This window comes from Ovis canadensis, chromosome 3 (genome assembly GCF_042477335.2).
Source record: "Ovis canadensis isolate MfBH-ARS-UI-01 breed Bighorn chromosome 3, ARS-UI_OviCan_v2, whole genome shotgun sequence".
NCBI classification, from domain to species: domain Eukaryota; kingdom Metazoa; phylum Chordata; class Mammalia; order Artiodactyla; family Bovidae; genus Ovis; species Ovis canadensis.
The window spans coordinates 187,259,518-187,275,170 of NC_091247.1; the positions used below are offsets into that span (position 1 = coordinate 187,259,518).

The 15,653-nt window shown below is 44.3% G+C and overlaps 1 protein-coding gene across 3 annotated transcripts in view; it reads left to right on the forward strand.

Annotated features, from left to right (window-relative positions):
* USP18 (ubiquitin specific peptidase 18) overlaps window positions 1-15,653 on the forward strand; it is a 63,306-nt gene that overhangs the window by 22,435 nt on the left and 25,218 nt on the right. The window contains exon 1 of one of the 3 annotated variants that reach the window (XM_069585359.1): window positions 6,274-6,583. The exons of 1 other annotated variant lie outside the window; for it this stretch is intronic. The gene's annotated coding sequence lies outside the window, so the exon portion shown is untranslated. Of the gene's footprint in view, window positions 1-6,273; window positions 6,584-15,653 lie in introns of those variants that run through there. One more of the 3 variants, XM_069585360.1, reaches the window with a different exon arrangement.

Below are 15,653 nucleotides of genomic sequence, written 5' to 3' on the forward strand. Positions count from 1 at the left end.
ACTGTATAGAGCTTCTCCATCTTTGGCTGCAAAGAATATAATCAGTCTGATTTCGGTGTTGACCATCTTGTGACGTCCATGTGCAGAGTCCCAGCGGCGAGCTGGCGCACTAAGCGCGGCCGAAACGAGGTACCCCAAGTCTGAGGTCAGGGGCAGCAGCCTAGAGTGCCAGGCTGCGACGGCGCAGAAATGGCCGAGAGGAGCGACCCTGCGTCTGAGGTCAGTGGCAGCTGGGAGGAGCTACCCCGTGTCCGAGGCCAGTGGCTACTGGAGGAGACACCCTGCATCCGTCCGAAGTCAGGGGTGGCTGGGAGAAGCCACCTCGCGCCCGAGGCCAGGGGCGGTGACCCTGAGGAGCCACCCTGAGCCTGCAGCTGGAAGGAGCTACCCACACCCAAGGCCAGGGCCCGCAGCCCGGGAGGAGCAACCTGACGAGCAGTGGCTGCAGGCACAGGAGGGCCTAGAGGAGCTATCCCACGTTGAAGGTCAGGAACGGCGGCGGTAAGGAGATACCCGTCATCCAAGGTAAGGAGCAGCAGCTGTGCTTTGCTGGAGCAGTTGTGAAGAGATACCCCATGCCCAAGGTAAGAGAAACCCAAGTAAGATGGTAGGTGTTGCAAGAGGGCATCAGAGGACAGACACACTGAAACCATACTCACAGAAAACTAGTCAATCTAATCACACTAGGGCCACAGCCTTGTCTAACTCAATGAAACCAAGCCATGCCTGCGGGGCAACCAAGACGGACAGGTCATGGTGGAGAGGTCTGACAGACTGTGGTCCACTGGAGAAGGGAATGGCAAGCCACTTCAGTATTCTTGCCTTGAGAACCCCATGAACAGTATGAAAAGGCAAAATGATAGGATACCAAAAGAGGAACTCCCCAGGTCAGTATGTGCCCAATATGCTACTGGAGATCAGTGGAGAAATAACTCCAGAAAGAATGAAGGGATGGAGCCAAAGTAAAAACAATACCCAGTTGTGGATGTGACTGGTGATAGAAGCAAGATCCGATGCTGTAAAGAGCAATATTGCATAGGAACCTGGAATGTCAGCTCCATGAATCAAGGCAAATTGGGAGTGGTCAAACAAGAGATGGTAAGGGTGAACGTTGACATTCTAGGAATCAGTGAACTAAAATGGACTGGAATGGGTGTATTTAACTCAGATAACCATTATATCTACTACTGCGGGCAGGAATCCCTCAGAAGAAATGGAGTAGCCATCATGGTCAACAAGAGTCCAAAATTCAGCACTTGGATGCAAGCTCAAAAATGACAGAATGATCTCTGTTCATTTCCAAGGCAAACCATTCAATATCACAGTTATCCAAGTCTATGCCCCAACCAGTAATGCTGAAGAAACTGAAGTTGAACGGTTTTATGAAGACCTACAAGACCTTTTAGAGCTAACACCCAAAAAAGGTGTCATTATAGGGGACTGGAATGCAAAAGTCGGAAGTCAGGAAACACCTGGAGTAACAGGCAAATTTGGCCTTGGAATGCGGAATGAAGCAGGGCAAAGACTAAGAGAATTTTGCCAAGAAAATGCATTGGTCATAGTAAACACCCTCTTCCAATAACACAAGAGAAGACTCTACACATGGACATCACCAGATGGTCAACACTGAAATCAGATTGATTATATTCTTTGCAGCCAAACCAACCGTTGTCCACTAAAATAAAAAGATGCAAAGTACTGATACTTTCAACAACCTGGATGATGTTCTAGAGTGTTAAGCTGAGTGAAAAGGCCAATCTCCAAAGATTACGTGCTGTGTGATTTCATTTGGATAACATTCTATCCAAATAAATCCAAATGTGTTGTTTGGCCGCACCCAAGGATCACAGGGTCTCAGTTTTCACCCACCAGGGATTGAACCTGTGCCCCCTGCATTAGAAGCACAGAGTCCTAAGCCCTGGACTGGTAGCGAATTCCCCTACCTAAAGTTTCTGGAATGACTAAGTTATACAAATGACGAACACATTAGTGTTTGGCAGAGGCTGAGGTCGGGGGTGGGGGGTGGAAGTAGTTGTGTCTGTGAAGGGTGACCTATGAGATGCTTGAGTCCGTGGACATGTTCAGCATGAACATTGGCTGCATCGGTGTCAATATCCTGATTGTGATATTGTTGCAGAAACCAGTACTTGAGAAACCAAGCACCACACTCGGAGAGTTGGAGAACTCAGGTTTATTATGCCAGCAGGCCCAGAGGAGTTAACACTACAAGCTCTGAGCCCTGAACAAAGGGATTAGAGAGTTTTTACAGACAGACTGTAGTGGGCAACACTAACTATTAATTGGTTTAAACTAGGGGGTTCACACGCAGGGGAACAGCAGTCAAGGGTGGGGAGGGGAATGCCTGGCCTGGACAGGCATGATTAAGCAGATTTGCAGGGGCTGGGCGATTGCAAAGAGCAGGACAAGGGTGAGTGAGATAAACTCCAGTTCCTACTATTGCACGTCCCCACTTTCTGAGACTACGTGACCTACATGATCTAGCCTTTGCAAGGGGCAAACTGAGCTACAGAGGCAGAAGGAGAAAGTTATATAAAATTAAAAATTTTCCTCTTCAGTATGTGCCACAGTGCTACTAGATGGGAAAACTCGAATTTCTCTGCATGATTTCTTACAATTATCTCAAAATAAAAAGTTTAATAATAAAAAACATAAATGAAGGAGATTATGACTTAGATTCTGTACTGGAAAAGAGTTGATAGAAAGGACAATACTGGGATAACTGGTGAAGTTTGAACATTGAATATGTTGAAAATAACGTACTGTTCATAGCAAACACCCTCTTTCAACAACATAAGAGAACACTCTACACATGGACATCACCAGATGGCCAACATCGAAATCAGACTGATTATATTGTTTGCAGCCGAAGATGGAGAAGCTCTATACAGTCAGTAAAAACAAGACTGGGAGCTGACTGTGGCTCAGATCATGAACTCCTTATTGCCAAATTCAGACTTAAATTGATAGTAGGGAAAACCACTAGGCCATTCAGATATGACCTAAACCAAATCCCTTATGATTATACAGTAGAAGTGAGAAATAGATTTAAGGGACTAGATCCGATAGTGTGCTTGAGGAACTATGGATGGAGGTTCATGACATTGTACAAGAGATAAGGATCATGACCATCCCCAAGGAAAAGAAATGCATAAAAGCAAAATGGCTGTCTGAGGAGGCCTTACAAATAGCTGTGAAAAGAAGAGAAGCGAAAAGCAAAGGAGAAAAGAAAAGATATACCCATTTGAATGCAGAGTTCAAAGAATAGCAAGGAGAGATAAGAAAGCCTTCCTCAGTGATCAGTGCTAAGAAATAGAAGAAAGCAATAGAATGGGAAAGACTAGAGATCTCTTCAAGAAACTTAGAGTTACCAAGGGAACATTTTATGCAAAGATGGGTTCAATAAAGGATAGAAATGTTATGGACCTAACAGAAGCAGAAGATATTAAGAAGAGGTGACAAGAATACGCAGAATAACTGCACAAAAAAGATCTTCACAACCCAGATAATCATGATGGTGTGATCACTCACCTAGAGCCAGACATCCTGGAATGTGAAGTCAAGTGGGCCTTAGGAAACATCACTATGGACAAAGTTCGTGGAGGTGATGGAATTCCAGTTGAGCTATTTCAAATCCTAAAAGCTGATGCTGTGAAAGTGCTGTACTCAATATGCCTGCAAATCTGGAAAACTCAGCAGTGGCCACGGGACTGGAAAAGGTCAGTTTTCATTCCAATCCTAAAGAAAAGAAATGCCAAAGAATGCTCCAACTACTTAAGAATTGCACTCATCTCACATGTTAGCAAAGTAATGCTCAAAATTCTCCAAGCCAGGCTTCAGCAATACGAGAACCGTGAACTTCCACATGTTCAAACTGGTTTTAGAAAAGGCAGAGGGACCAGAGATCAAATTGCCAACATCTGTTGGATCATCAAAAAAGCAAGAGTTCCAAAAAAACATCTAGTTCTGTTTTATTGACTATGCCAAAGCCTTTGACTGTGTGGATCACCACACACTGTGGAAAATTCTTTAACAGATGGGAATACCAGACCACCTGATCTGCCTACTGAGAAATCTGTATGCAGTTCAAGAAGCAACAGTTAGAACTGGACATGGAACAACAGACTGGTTCCAAATTGGGAAAGTAGTACAGCAGGGCTGTATGTTGTTACCCTGCTTATTTAACTTATATGCAGAATACATCATGAGAAATGCTGGACTGGATGAAGCACAAGCTGGAATCAAGATTGCTGGGAGAAATATCAATCACCTCAGATATGCAGATGACACCACCCTTATGGCAGAAAGTAAAGAAGAGCTAAAGAGCCTCTCGATGAAAGTGAAAGAGGAGAGTGAAAAAGTTGGCTTAAAGCTCAACATTCAGAAAACTAAGATCACGGCATCTGGTCCCATCACTTCATGGCAGATAGATGGGGAAACAGTAGAAACAGTGACTGACTTTATTTCTTTGCGCTCCCAAATCACTGCAGAAGGTGACTGCAGCCATGAAATTAAAAGATGCTTACTCCTTGGAAGAAAAGTTATGACCAATCTAGACAGCTTATTAAAAAGCAGAGACATTACTTTGCCAACAAAGGTCCATCTAGTCAAGGCTGTGGTTTTTCCAGTAGTCATGTATGGATGTGAGAGTTGGACTATAAAGAAAGATGAGTGCCGAAGAACTGATGCTTTGAACTGTGGTGTTGGAGAAGACCCTGAGTCACTTGGACAGTAAGGAGATCCAACTAGTCCATCCTAAAGGAAATCAGTCCTGAATGTTCATTGGAAGGAATGATGCTGAAGCTGAAACTCCAATACTTTGGCCACCTGATGCAAAGAACTGACTCATGTGAAAAGATCCTGATTCTGGGAAAGATTGAAGGCGTGACGAGAATGTGACGACAGAGGATGAGTTGGTTGGACGGCATCACTGAGTCAATGGACCTGAGTTTTAGTAAACTTGGGGAGTTGGTGATGGACAGGCAGTCCATAGGTTGGCAAAGAGTCGGACACGACTGAGCAACTGAACTGAACTGAACTGAACTGCAAGTTGTCCATTTGTCTTTGAACCTTAACTTCTCTGCATGCCCATCTGGTGAGCCCCTAGTTTCAGCAACCTGGCATTTCATATCAAAGGGTGGCAGTGGGAATTAGGGTTAAGACCCTCTGGAATCCTGGCTTCATCCCTTGTAATCTTGTGACCTTAGTGAAGTCACTTAACCTCTTTTTTTTTTTTTTGCTGTGGGCCATTTTTAATGTGTTTTATCATTTCTGTTTTATGTTTTTGTGTTTTGGCCGTGAGGCATGTGGGATCTTAGCTCCCCAACCAGGGAGACCAGGGACCAAACCAGACCCCCTGCTTTGGAAGGGGAAATCTTAACCATTGGACCATCTGCGAAGTCCCACTTAGCCTCTCTGAAAATTAGTATCCGCGCCTATAAAACTGAAATAAAAATGGGGCCTCTATTAGGAACCTGTCATATAGACTGAATTAGGTTTAGAGCTTAGCAGGGATGGCACCCCACTCCAGTACTCTTGCCTGGAAAATCCCATGGATGGAGGAGCCTGGTAGGCTATAGTCCATGGGGTCGCTAAGAGTCAGACATAACTGAGCGACTTCACTTTCACTTTCGCTTTTCACTTTCGTGCCTTGGAGAAGGAAATGGCAACCCACTCCAGTGTTCTTGCCTGGAGAATCCCAGGGACGGCGGAGCCTGGTGGGCTGCCGTCTATGGGGGTCGCACAGAGTCGGACACGACTGAAGCGACTTAGCAGCAGCAGCAGCAGCAGCAGCAGCAGCAGGGAGCCTGGCATTTCTCAGGGACCCAGTGTACGTGAGGGTCTAAGGTGGAACAGTTCACTTTCTGTTCCCCACCAGCTCTGCGTCACAGCGGGTTCCCCGTCCCCGCCCCCGCGCCACCCCAGGGGCACCAGAGGACAGCGGGCTTCGTCTTGCATCTATCTACCGTCTGTCATCGAATCTACAAGCCAGACAATTTTAAGATACCCAATTTAAGAAATTAGATCATTGCTTCAAGAAAGAAAAAAAATGCTGCCACGTGTATTACGAAATGCCAAACGATTGTAAAACACCTCCGAATGACTACGGAGATCTTAAAATGTCCAAACAAGAGCTTACTCTAGGAACCAGTTTAGGCCGTGTTCTGCAGACAGCGCGCACGTTTAAACGCGAAACCAACTGCGGGGGCACGGACTTCGTGCTCACTAGCGCTTCCTCCGCTGAGTTTCGCTTTCAGTTCGCAGGAAACGAAAGCCTAGCGCCAGGGCGGGGGCAGGGACGGGGCGGGGACGGGGCGGGGACGGGGGTATGGGCGGGGACAGAGGTCCTGATGCAAGGGCGCCCGTCCGCGGCGACCCAGAGGGCCAGAAGTAGGGAACCGAGGTGAGTAGGGAGGCGCGGGGACAGCCGGGGGGGACCGAAGTGGACGAACCGGGCGTCGCCCGCTGCGCCAGCCCCGCAGCCTCCTGGAGGGCCCCACACTGTGGCTGTACTTCCCCCACGTTCGACTTGGCAGCGCGGGTCTGAAGCTTCGCGGCTCTTAAGGCAAGTTTGGTGGTGAAGATAAGGCGGGGCTCTGCTCATTGCCTCGTGGATACTGATGGGATTTATTTGGGCTCCGCGGATTATAATAATGGCCTGTATTCGTTAATAGGTGTATTGGATCGATGCAGTTTTCTCACGCTGATGTATTGATTTAGACTTTTTTTTTTAATTTTACTTTATTTTACATTACTGTATTGGTTTTGCCATACATCAACATGAATCCGCCACGGGTGTACATAAGTTCCCAATCCTGAACCCCCCTCCCACCTCCCTCCCCATACCATCTCCTTGCATGACTTTAATTAATGAAGAAATTGCAAAACTGTCGAAGTTTGTAAAAAAAATTCCAAAAAATGCAGACAAACCTGAGATAGAAATAAGGTTTCTTTTAATCCTCAACTCGCTATCATTTTATTGGTTACCTAGCCAGAAATTTTTATATGTACAACTCCAAAATTGCTCTGTAAATTTGCTTTCCCCCCACCTAACAGTATATTATGGACATCTTTCCATGGCAAGAGATACAGTAGGTCCACCTCATTTTAAAAACTGGTGAAAAATATGAGAGGTACGTCTTTCTATTTAAACACTTCATGGACATTTGGGTTCTTTCCTGTTTTTAGCGGTATGGATGATACAACAGTATCATTTATAGTCACAGTTGTGTGAATATATAAGCATATTTGTGGAGAGTTCCTATAAGTAGAATTGCTGGGTCAGTGGGCATACAAACTGAAAAATTTGAAAGATTTTGTTAAATTGTGCAAATCAGAATATTTTAGTCTGAATTTAGACCTTTAAACCTAAAACTCTGACCTCTGAAAATCTGGACCTAAACGTGTTTTGAAAATTAAAGTAGAGCCTTTACTTTCATGCCTTACAGCACTGAGGTAGCTATACTTTGAAATCATTGAAATAGGGGCACATATTTAAAATATTTCTTTTTGGTGGCTCAGACAGTGAAGAATCTTCCTGCCATGCGGGAGACCTGGGTTTGTTTGATCCCTGGGTTGGGAAGATCCCCTGGAGAAGGAAATGGCAACCCACTCCAGTATTCTCACCTGGAGAATTCCATGGACCTGGGAACCTGGTGGGCTGCAGTCCACAGTGTCACAAAAGAGTCAGACATGACTGGGTCACAAAAGAGTCAGACTTGACTGAGTGACTGATACATACTTTCCATTTGGTGTTACATTGTGAGGGTGAGGTGGGGGCTTCAGCCTGGACATTTGGGAGGTCTCCTGTGCTCATAGGAACCAGACAGGCCATCAGCTAACAGTTACACAGCTTCATCCTGTTTTTTGGATCTCTATCAAGGAACTGGGGAAAAAAAGAAAACCTTTAATTTTTTTAAACCAATAAAAATTCGGTGCACAGTATGGATGCTTTTATATTAAATATAGTGATGAGCTTGCAAAGAGGTTTCATCTGGAGTGTTCCAGTCATTGTGCCCAGCGCATTACCGTTACTGGAGCAGCACACACCAACATGAAATACGAGATCTGGATCTGTTGCCATGATGGGTTGCTTTTGGACTGTGAGGCTTGCATCACACACAGTCCAGGCATGTAGGTTTTGATCCTCTTTGGGCATTTAAGGACGGAGTTGGTTTTCCTTGCAGAGAGTCTATTAGTGAGTGAAGAGCCCAGTTAGCACCCGGGGCCAGCCCAGGTTTCCTATGTCGAGTCTTAGGCTGTTTCTCTGAAGTCTCTGGTTGTTTCTGTGGCTGCAGTGGTGGCTAGTCTAAGCCAGCTGTTTCTGTCCTTCACATCTCCCATTTATAAGTGTAAAAATTTTAGAAAGAGTGGGTTGTTAGTTTTGTTCTTTGGAACCTAAGATTTTATTAAATAGGAGACTATTTTTCAGAGCAATTTTAGGTTCACAGCAAAATTGAGTACACAGAGTTCCTATATACCTCCTGCCCCTCCAGCCTCCTCCACTGTAAACAGTTTGTTACAATTTATGAACGTAGGTCATTATCATGTAAAGTCTGTGCTTTACATTAGGGTTCATTGTTTTGTGCATTCTATGAATTTTGACAAATGTATAATGGCATGTATCGACCATGTATCAGACAGAATAGGAATAGTCTCACTGCCCTAAGAATCCTGTTTTGGAGCCCATTTTTCAGTCAGGCATTGAGTTTGAAAATTCAGCATCCTTAAAAATATTCCTCAAAATATATCCATTCTCCTTTCCCCCGTCACCACTTGCTTAGCTCACTTTCCCCATCCTCCTCAGATCTTTAAGTTTCGCTTTCCTCTCTTTTTTGCCCCACCTACCTATCTCCTCTATGACTACCTTTGAAGTTTCCTGCCTTTCTCTGTTGACTCTTTGGGATCTGGCCTCTCACCTCTCCAGATGATCCCTCTACTGGGTTTTACCATCTTATTTTCAAGGTCTGGCAGACTGCAGAGTAAGTATCTCTGGAAAACAGGCTGATCCCTTCCTACTGTTTCATCAGATTTCCTTTGATGTGGTCTCAAAGTCCTAGGTTTTGCTCATGGAATTGTCAACTGCCATCTTTTCTTTGTCAGTTTAACTTTTATAGGTTGATCCTCATTAGAGGAATAACTTTATGACTATTGAAAATATTTGCTAAGAAAAGAGAGAGTGTTATCTGAGCCATTTAACATGAGCCTGTTAATTATGCCCCTTATATTTAGCAGTTTCCGAGCTTCTTATGTTCTCCTCCCTTCACCTTTTATAAAAGGATTGAGAAAAAATTGTAAAACTTCTCATTCCTAATTCACTAATTTTTTGGATCTTAGAGTAGAAACACTATTGCTAACAAAGACTCCCTTAAAAGATTTTAAATCTATGCCTTAAATGATTTATTGCTTATTTAAAATCATATTAATTATAAGAAATTAAGAAATTAAGAGAAATAATCCAGGGAAAGACAAAAGTGATTTGTAACCAATTGGAATTACCCTTTAATGACATTTTTGATATATTTTGTCCCAGTCTTTTTTTCTCTGTGTGTGTAGTTATGTTTGATAAAATTGAGTTCATACTATGTAATTTGTAAAATACAGAAAGAAAATAGGCTGTAAGAATTAATTTTGGTGAATGGTCTTCACATAGATCTTTGTATGTGTCTCTTTCTTGAAGCCATAGTCCCAGAGCAGAGTCATGTTAACCAGTAGTCTTTCAGCTAAAAGTGTCAGGAATGCATTTCAGGCTAATTTTAAAAACCGGAGAGGGGATTCTGAGTGGAGACCTCTGGGGGCAGGCATCTGGGGCTGGGTTGGTCCAGGGCCTCAGCTGACCGTCTCGGGACTCTGTTTCCTTCTCCGTCTCTTGGTTCTGTTACCTGTCATTGGCTCTTCCTTGGCTGGGATTTTTTCTTCCTGTAGTGGGAAAGATGGTCTGATTTACAATCTCCTGGTCTAAAATCTCATCTGAGAAGTCTAAAGGCTGATTATTATCAGTCCTGACTGGGTCACGTTTCCATTGCTGAAACAGCCACCATGAGCCCTGCGAGGCCAGGCCTCTGAGCCAGGCAGTGGGTGTGGGCTCCACCCAGTCTTCATAGTCCAAAAGTTGAGAGAGTTTTTGGAAAGAAAAAGTGAGTCTGCTACCAAAAGGTGGGGATACTGGGCTGCAGAAATGACAGCTGTCCACTGGAGTCACTTTTGAGGTTGTGGTGCGCTTTGCTGAGTGTGCGTCCAAGCTGACTGTGGCTGTCTACGCCCCGTGGCCATGTGTGGATGAGGAGCTGCTGCTCTGCACCTAGTCTCTGTCTACACAGGTGACACCATGAGATCTTCACTGCTGGTGCCTTAAATGGAAATAAAGCAGCTGGGAAATCATGCCCCTTTAGGGAGAGCAATACTGGAACTGAACTGAAAACAGTCTTCATGAAATGACTTGAAGGTAGCTGGTCTGCACGCACACCTCTGTGCCGGTGGTCAGCCCCCTGAAGCCCGAACTTGGTCTGTGCTTGTCCAGAATAGCCTCTCAGCCTTAATGCACCCATAGGCGCATTCACCTGGGAATCTTGTCAAAATGCAGATTCCAGTCCTGCCTCTTTAACAGACTTCAGGTGGTGCTGATGCCACTGGTCCAGAGACCTGCCTTTCTAGTGACAAGTGTTGTCAATGTTAGACAAGTGGTTGCCAATATTTTAGCAAAACGAAAGAAAACCTCCCCTTCAGGTAAGAATTATACTCTCAATATCCATTAATTGAGAAAACACATTGGAAATTACTACATATTCAGAAAAGCTTTTACACCTTTTGGCAGAACACTAAAGGACTGAGTGTTAAACTCAATGTTTGGTTACAGGTGAGGCCATCTGCCTCTCGCCTGTGCTGAAATGCACTCCAATTTCAGCACATCGCTGGGGTTGAAGAACGGGAGGATCTGACAGCTGGTGTCCCCTGAGAAGCGTTTGGATTCTTAACAAGGCTTTTAGTGTGGTTACTTCTTCAGTAGTTTCCAGTGAACAAACTGCAGGTGCCAAGTTCTGCAGACTACAGCATTAGGGCGTGTTTGTGTGTGTGTGTTATTGTTTGAGTAGCCTTTTAATCACATAGTGTCTGCTATTCCATAGTGTTTGAACATCTTACAGTAAGTTTGTGACAAAACCATTCCAAAATCTCTGATGAAGGATGGTGAAACTCTTGCTGTCTTTCTCTGACCTTACATTCTTCTGTGCTGTAGTTACCTCCTGGACACATACTGAAGGGTGTGAACAAAACACTGTATGCCAGACTTGCCATATAATTTGTGGGTCCCCTAGTAAAGTAAGAACATGGCTGTTAAGTCGCTTCAGTCATGTCCCACTCTGTGCGACCCCATAGACGGCAGCCCACCAGGCTCTGCGGTCCCTGGGATTCTCCAGGCAAGAACACTGGAGTGGGTTGCCATTTCCTTCTCCAATGCATGAAAGTGAAAAGTGAAAGTGAAGTCGCTCAGTTGTGTCTGACTCTGTGCGACCCCATGGACTGCAGCCCACCAGGCTCTTCTGTCCATGGGATTTTCCAGGCAAGAGTACTGGAGTGGGGTGCCATTGCCTTTTCCCAAGCATACACTGCTGCTGCTAAGTTGCTTCAGTCATGTCCAACTCTGTGCGACCCCATAGACGGCAGCCCATGAGGCTCCCCCGTCCCTGGGCTCCTTATTAAACAATTGTGAAGAATTTCAAGACTGCAACAGGGGAGCGTTAAACCAAACCAGGCGCTTCTGAGTGTGTCTTTGCAGCTACACGGGTTGTGTACTCATCAAGCCAGCCCTTGACTATGTCTGTGACTGCCAAACCATTCATAGCCTTCATCTTGTTTGTTCCACTGTTGATGACAACTGTATGACACTGACATTTAAGAAACTGCTTTTCCAGTCTATATATATTCTTCAGTCAAACTTTTTAGGAGAGAATCTGACTGGACTCACCATTAACCCATCATGCTGTTTAAAATAGGCTCTGGTTGTTTCTGCCTGTTCAGATGCTTGGTGTATATGATACAGAAGTAGCACATTTAAAATAATCACTGTTTATTTTGATGTGTACAGCAGAATGTAATTCAGAAAATTTATTTCTAGAAACATATTTTCCAGAGCAGGTTGTCCTTAGGATTCATAGTTTAGGTAACTGTCAAAAGTCAAGCGTTTGATTTCCAACCATTGAATTGAGTGACCATCTAAAGTCATCATTCAGACAAGAGTTTGAATGGCCCACAAGTAGACCAGATCTTAAAAAGAGTGCTTGATTCATGTGTATAGTCTGTGATTTTTGAAGTTTGACAACTGTGAACAGATTGTGTTTTTGGCATTTGGTTTCTTTTCAGATTTTTAAATATTGTTTCTTACACTTGGAGTGAATACTGATTTATTCTTAATTTTTTGTAGATATTTTTGGAGTTTTTCCTCCTGATGATAACTGGTAAAACTGATGTTCTGGTTTAAATTCATCTACACAAGATCTGAAGTATTTGCAAAAAAAAAAATAATTTGCAGATAATGGTTTTTTTTCTTGAAAGACTTGTGACTTAATTGGAATTACATAATTAAAATTTAAATACAATTCTTAGAGATTATTTTGTTTAATATGAGAAGTTTCACATATCAAACAATTTTGCAAAGTGCAGAATTGTTACAATCTAACTCTGTTATTCTAAATTACTTTAAAATTTAATAAAATTGCCTAAATAGTTTTGTAAATCAGCTATATTCTAATAAAAAATTTTCATAAAGTTGTAAGCCAAAAAAGATACGATATTCTCTGTAAGCTATTTAGCAAACTTATTCACTCTCTTTACTACATGTATTTTCAATTTCTTTTCCTTTTTTAATATTTTAAAGTAATTTTATGCATATAATTAGCGCTCCAAACCATTCACGGTTGCATTCTGTTGCACCGTCTTTCTTTTGCAGTGAAAATTATGCTTTAGTGTTTCAACATAGAAAGTGTATGAGATTCTCTACCCTAAGTTGTATGGATCGTTTGCAACTGGATCTTCAGATATTAACAGTCAGTCCAGGTGACCCCCCTTTTTTGTCACACTGGTCGCCTGGGTGGTCACCACAATGACCATTCAACCATGAGCCAGTGCAGGGACACCAGAAGGGACACTGAGCTAGGCGCTTGGTGGTCGCCCTCTCAAAGGCTGAGGCCAAGGAGTGGATGGATCTTAGCTGAATAATGATAAAGTGAAGCCATGCTCTGGTACTTCCTGCTGCTGCTGCTAAGTCGCTTCAGTCGTGTCCGACTCTGCACGACCCCATAAACGGCAGCCCACCAGGCTCCCCCACCCCTGGGATTCTCCAGGCAAGAACACTGAAGTGGGTTGCCGTTTCCTTCTCCAATGCATGAAAGTGAAAAGTGAAAGTGAAGTCGCTCAGTTGTGTCCGACTGTTAGCGACCCCATGGACTGCAGCACACCAGGCTCCTCCATCCATGGGATTTTCCAGGCAAGAGTCCTGGAGTGGGGTGCCATTGCCTTCTCCACTGGTACTTCGTACTCCATCTGAAAAATGGAAGTCTTCACACAGCGTTTAGCGTGCGTTTGGATACAGTGCCGCTTCCGTCCAGAGCTTTGTCTGTAGATGGGAACGACAGGTCTTTCTGTCAGATCTAGGGTTTGGTATTTTGTCTTTTACTATGTGTTCTTCAGTGTGTGCTCTGGTCCGCCTACTTGGTACTCTGCTCTGCAGTCTGTCTTCCGCCTATGTCTACCCTGTCATTCCCCTGCATCCCACTAGGGGGCGGGGCTGACACACCCACATGATTCCGCTTCTGCTTTTCTTGCTGGAGACAGCTCTGAGGGAATCTGCCTGTAGGGTTAGGGTTCTTCTTAATTAAATTAATTAAACTGAGTGTCTTTGGGAAAATCCTGGGAGGGATCTGTGATTCGGATTTGTCAGCAGTAGGTCAGGTCTACCTTCCCTGCTGGGCTGTGCAATGTGAATGACTCCTTCATGCCCGGGTCAGACCTGTGTCTTCAGGCCTGTGTCTCTTCTCCTCAGACTACTGCCCTTGACTCCAAGTTCCAATTAATTCATTAGTTCCTGCTGCTAAGTCGCTTCAGTCATGTCTGACTCTGTGCGACCCCATAGATGACAACCCACTAGGCTCCAGCGTCCCTGGGATTCTCCAGGCAAGAACACTGGAGTTGGTTGCCACTTCCTTCAATGCATGAAAGTGAAAAGTGAAAGTGAAATCGCTCAGTTGTGTCCGAGTCTATGCCACCCCATGGACTGCAGCCTGCCAGGCTCCTCCGTCCATGGGATTTTCCAGGCAAGAGTACTGGAGTGGGGTGCCATTGCCTTCTCCGATTCATTAGCTCAGTTCAGTTCAGTTCAGTTACTCAGTCGTATCTGACTCTTTGCAACCCCATGAATTGCAGCAGGCCATGCCTCCTTGTCCATCACCAACTCCTGGAATTCACCTAAACTCCTGTCCATCAAGTCTGTGATGCCATCCAGCCATCTCATCCTCTGTCGTCCCCTTCTCCTTCTGCCCCTAATCCCTCCCAGCGTCAGAGTCTTTTCCAGTGAGTCAACTCTTCCCATGAGATGGCCAAACTACTGTAGTTTCAGCTTTAGCATCAGTCTTTCCAAAGAACACTCAGGGCTGATCTCCTTTAGAATGGACTGGTTGGATATCCTTGTAGTCCAAGGGACTCTCAGGAGTCTTCTCCAACACCACAGTTCAAAAGCATCAGTTTTTCAGCACTCAGCTTTCTTCACAGTCCAACTTTCACATCCATACATCACCACTGAAAAAACCATAGCCTCGACTAGACGGGCCTTTGTTGGCAAAGTAATGTCTCTGCTTTTGAATATGCTGTCTAGGTTGGTCATAACTTTCCTTCCAAGGAGTAAGCGTCTTTTAATTTCATGGCTGCAGTCACCATCTGCAATGATTTTGGAGCCCCCCCCCCCCCAAATAAAGTCAGACAGTTTCCACTGTTTCCCCATCTATTTCCCATGAAGTTATGGGACCAGATGCCATGATCTTCATTTTCTGAATGTTGAGCTTTAGGCCACCTTTTTCACTCTCCTCTTTCACTTTCATCAAGAGGCTCTTTAGTTCTTCTTCACTTTCTGCCATTAAGGGTGGTGTCATCTGCATATCTGAGGTTATTGATATTTCTCCTGGCAATCTTGATTCCAGCTTGTGCTTCTTCCAGCCCAGCGTTTCTCATGATGTACTCTGCATAGAAGTTAAATAAGCAGGGTGACAATATACAGCCTTGACGTACTCCTTTTCCTATTTGGAACCAGTCTGTTGTTCCATGTCCAGTTCTAACTGTTGCTTCCTGACCTGCATATAGGTTTCTCAAGAGGCAGGTCAGGTGGTCTGGTATTCCCATCTCTTGAAGAATTTTCCACAGTTTATTGTGATCCACACAGTCAAAGGCTTTGGCATAGTGAATAAAGCAGAAATAGATATTTTTCTGGAACTCTCTTGCTTTTTCCATGATCCAGCATGCTGGGGTCCAGCCCCGGTGGATCCAGGGAGATTCGAAGCGTGGACGGCATAGGTGTGGAAAACTTACATGTTTATTAATATAAGATTAGATTATGAAGAAATAGTGTAGTAGGAAAATAAAGTGGACAAAGA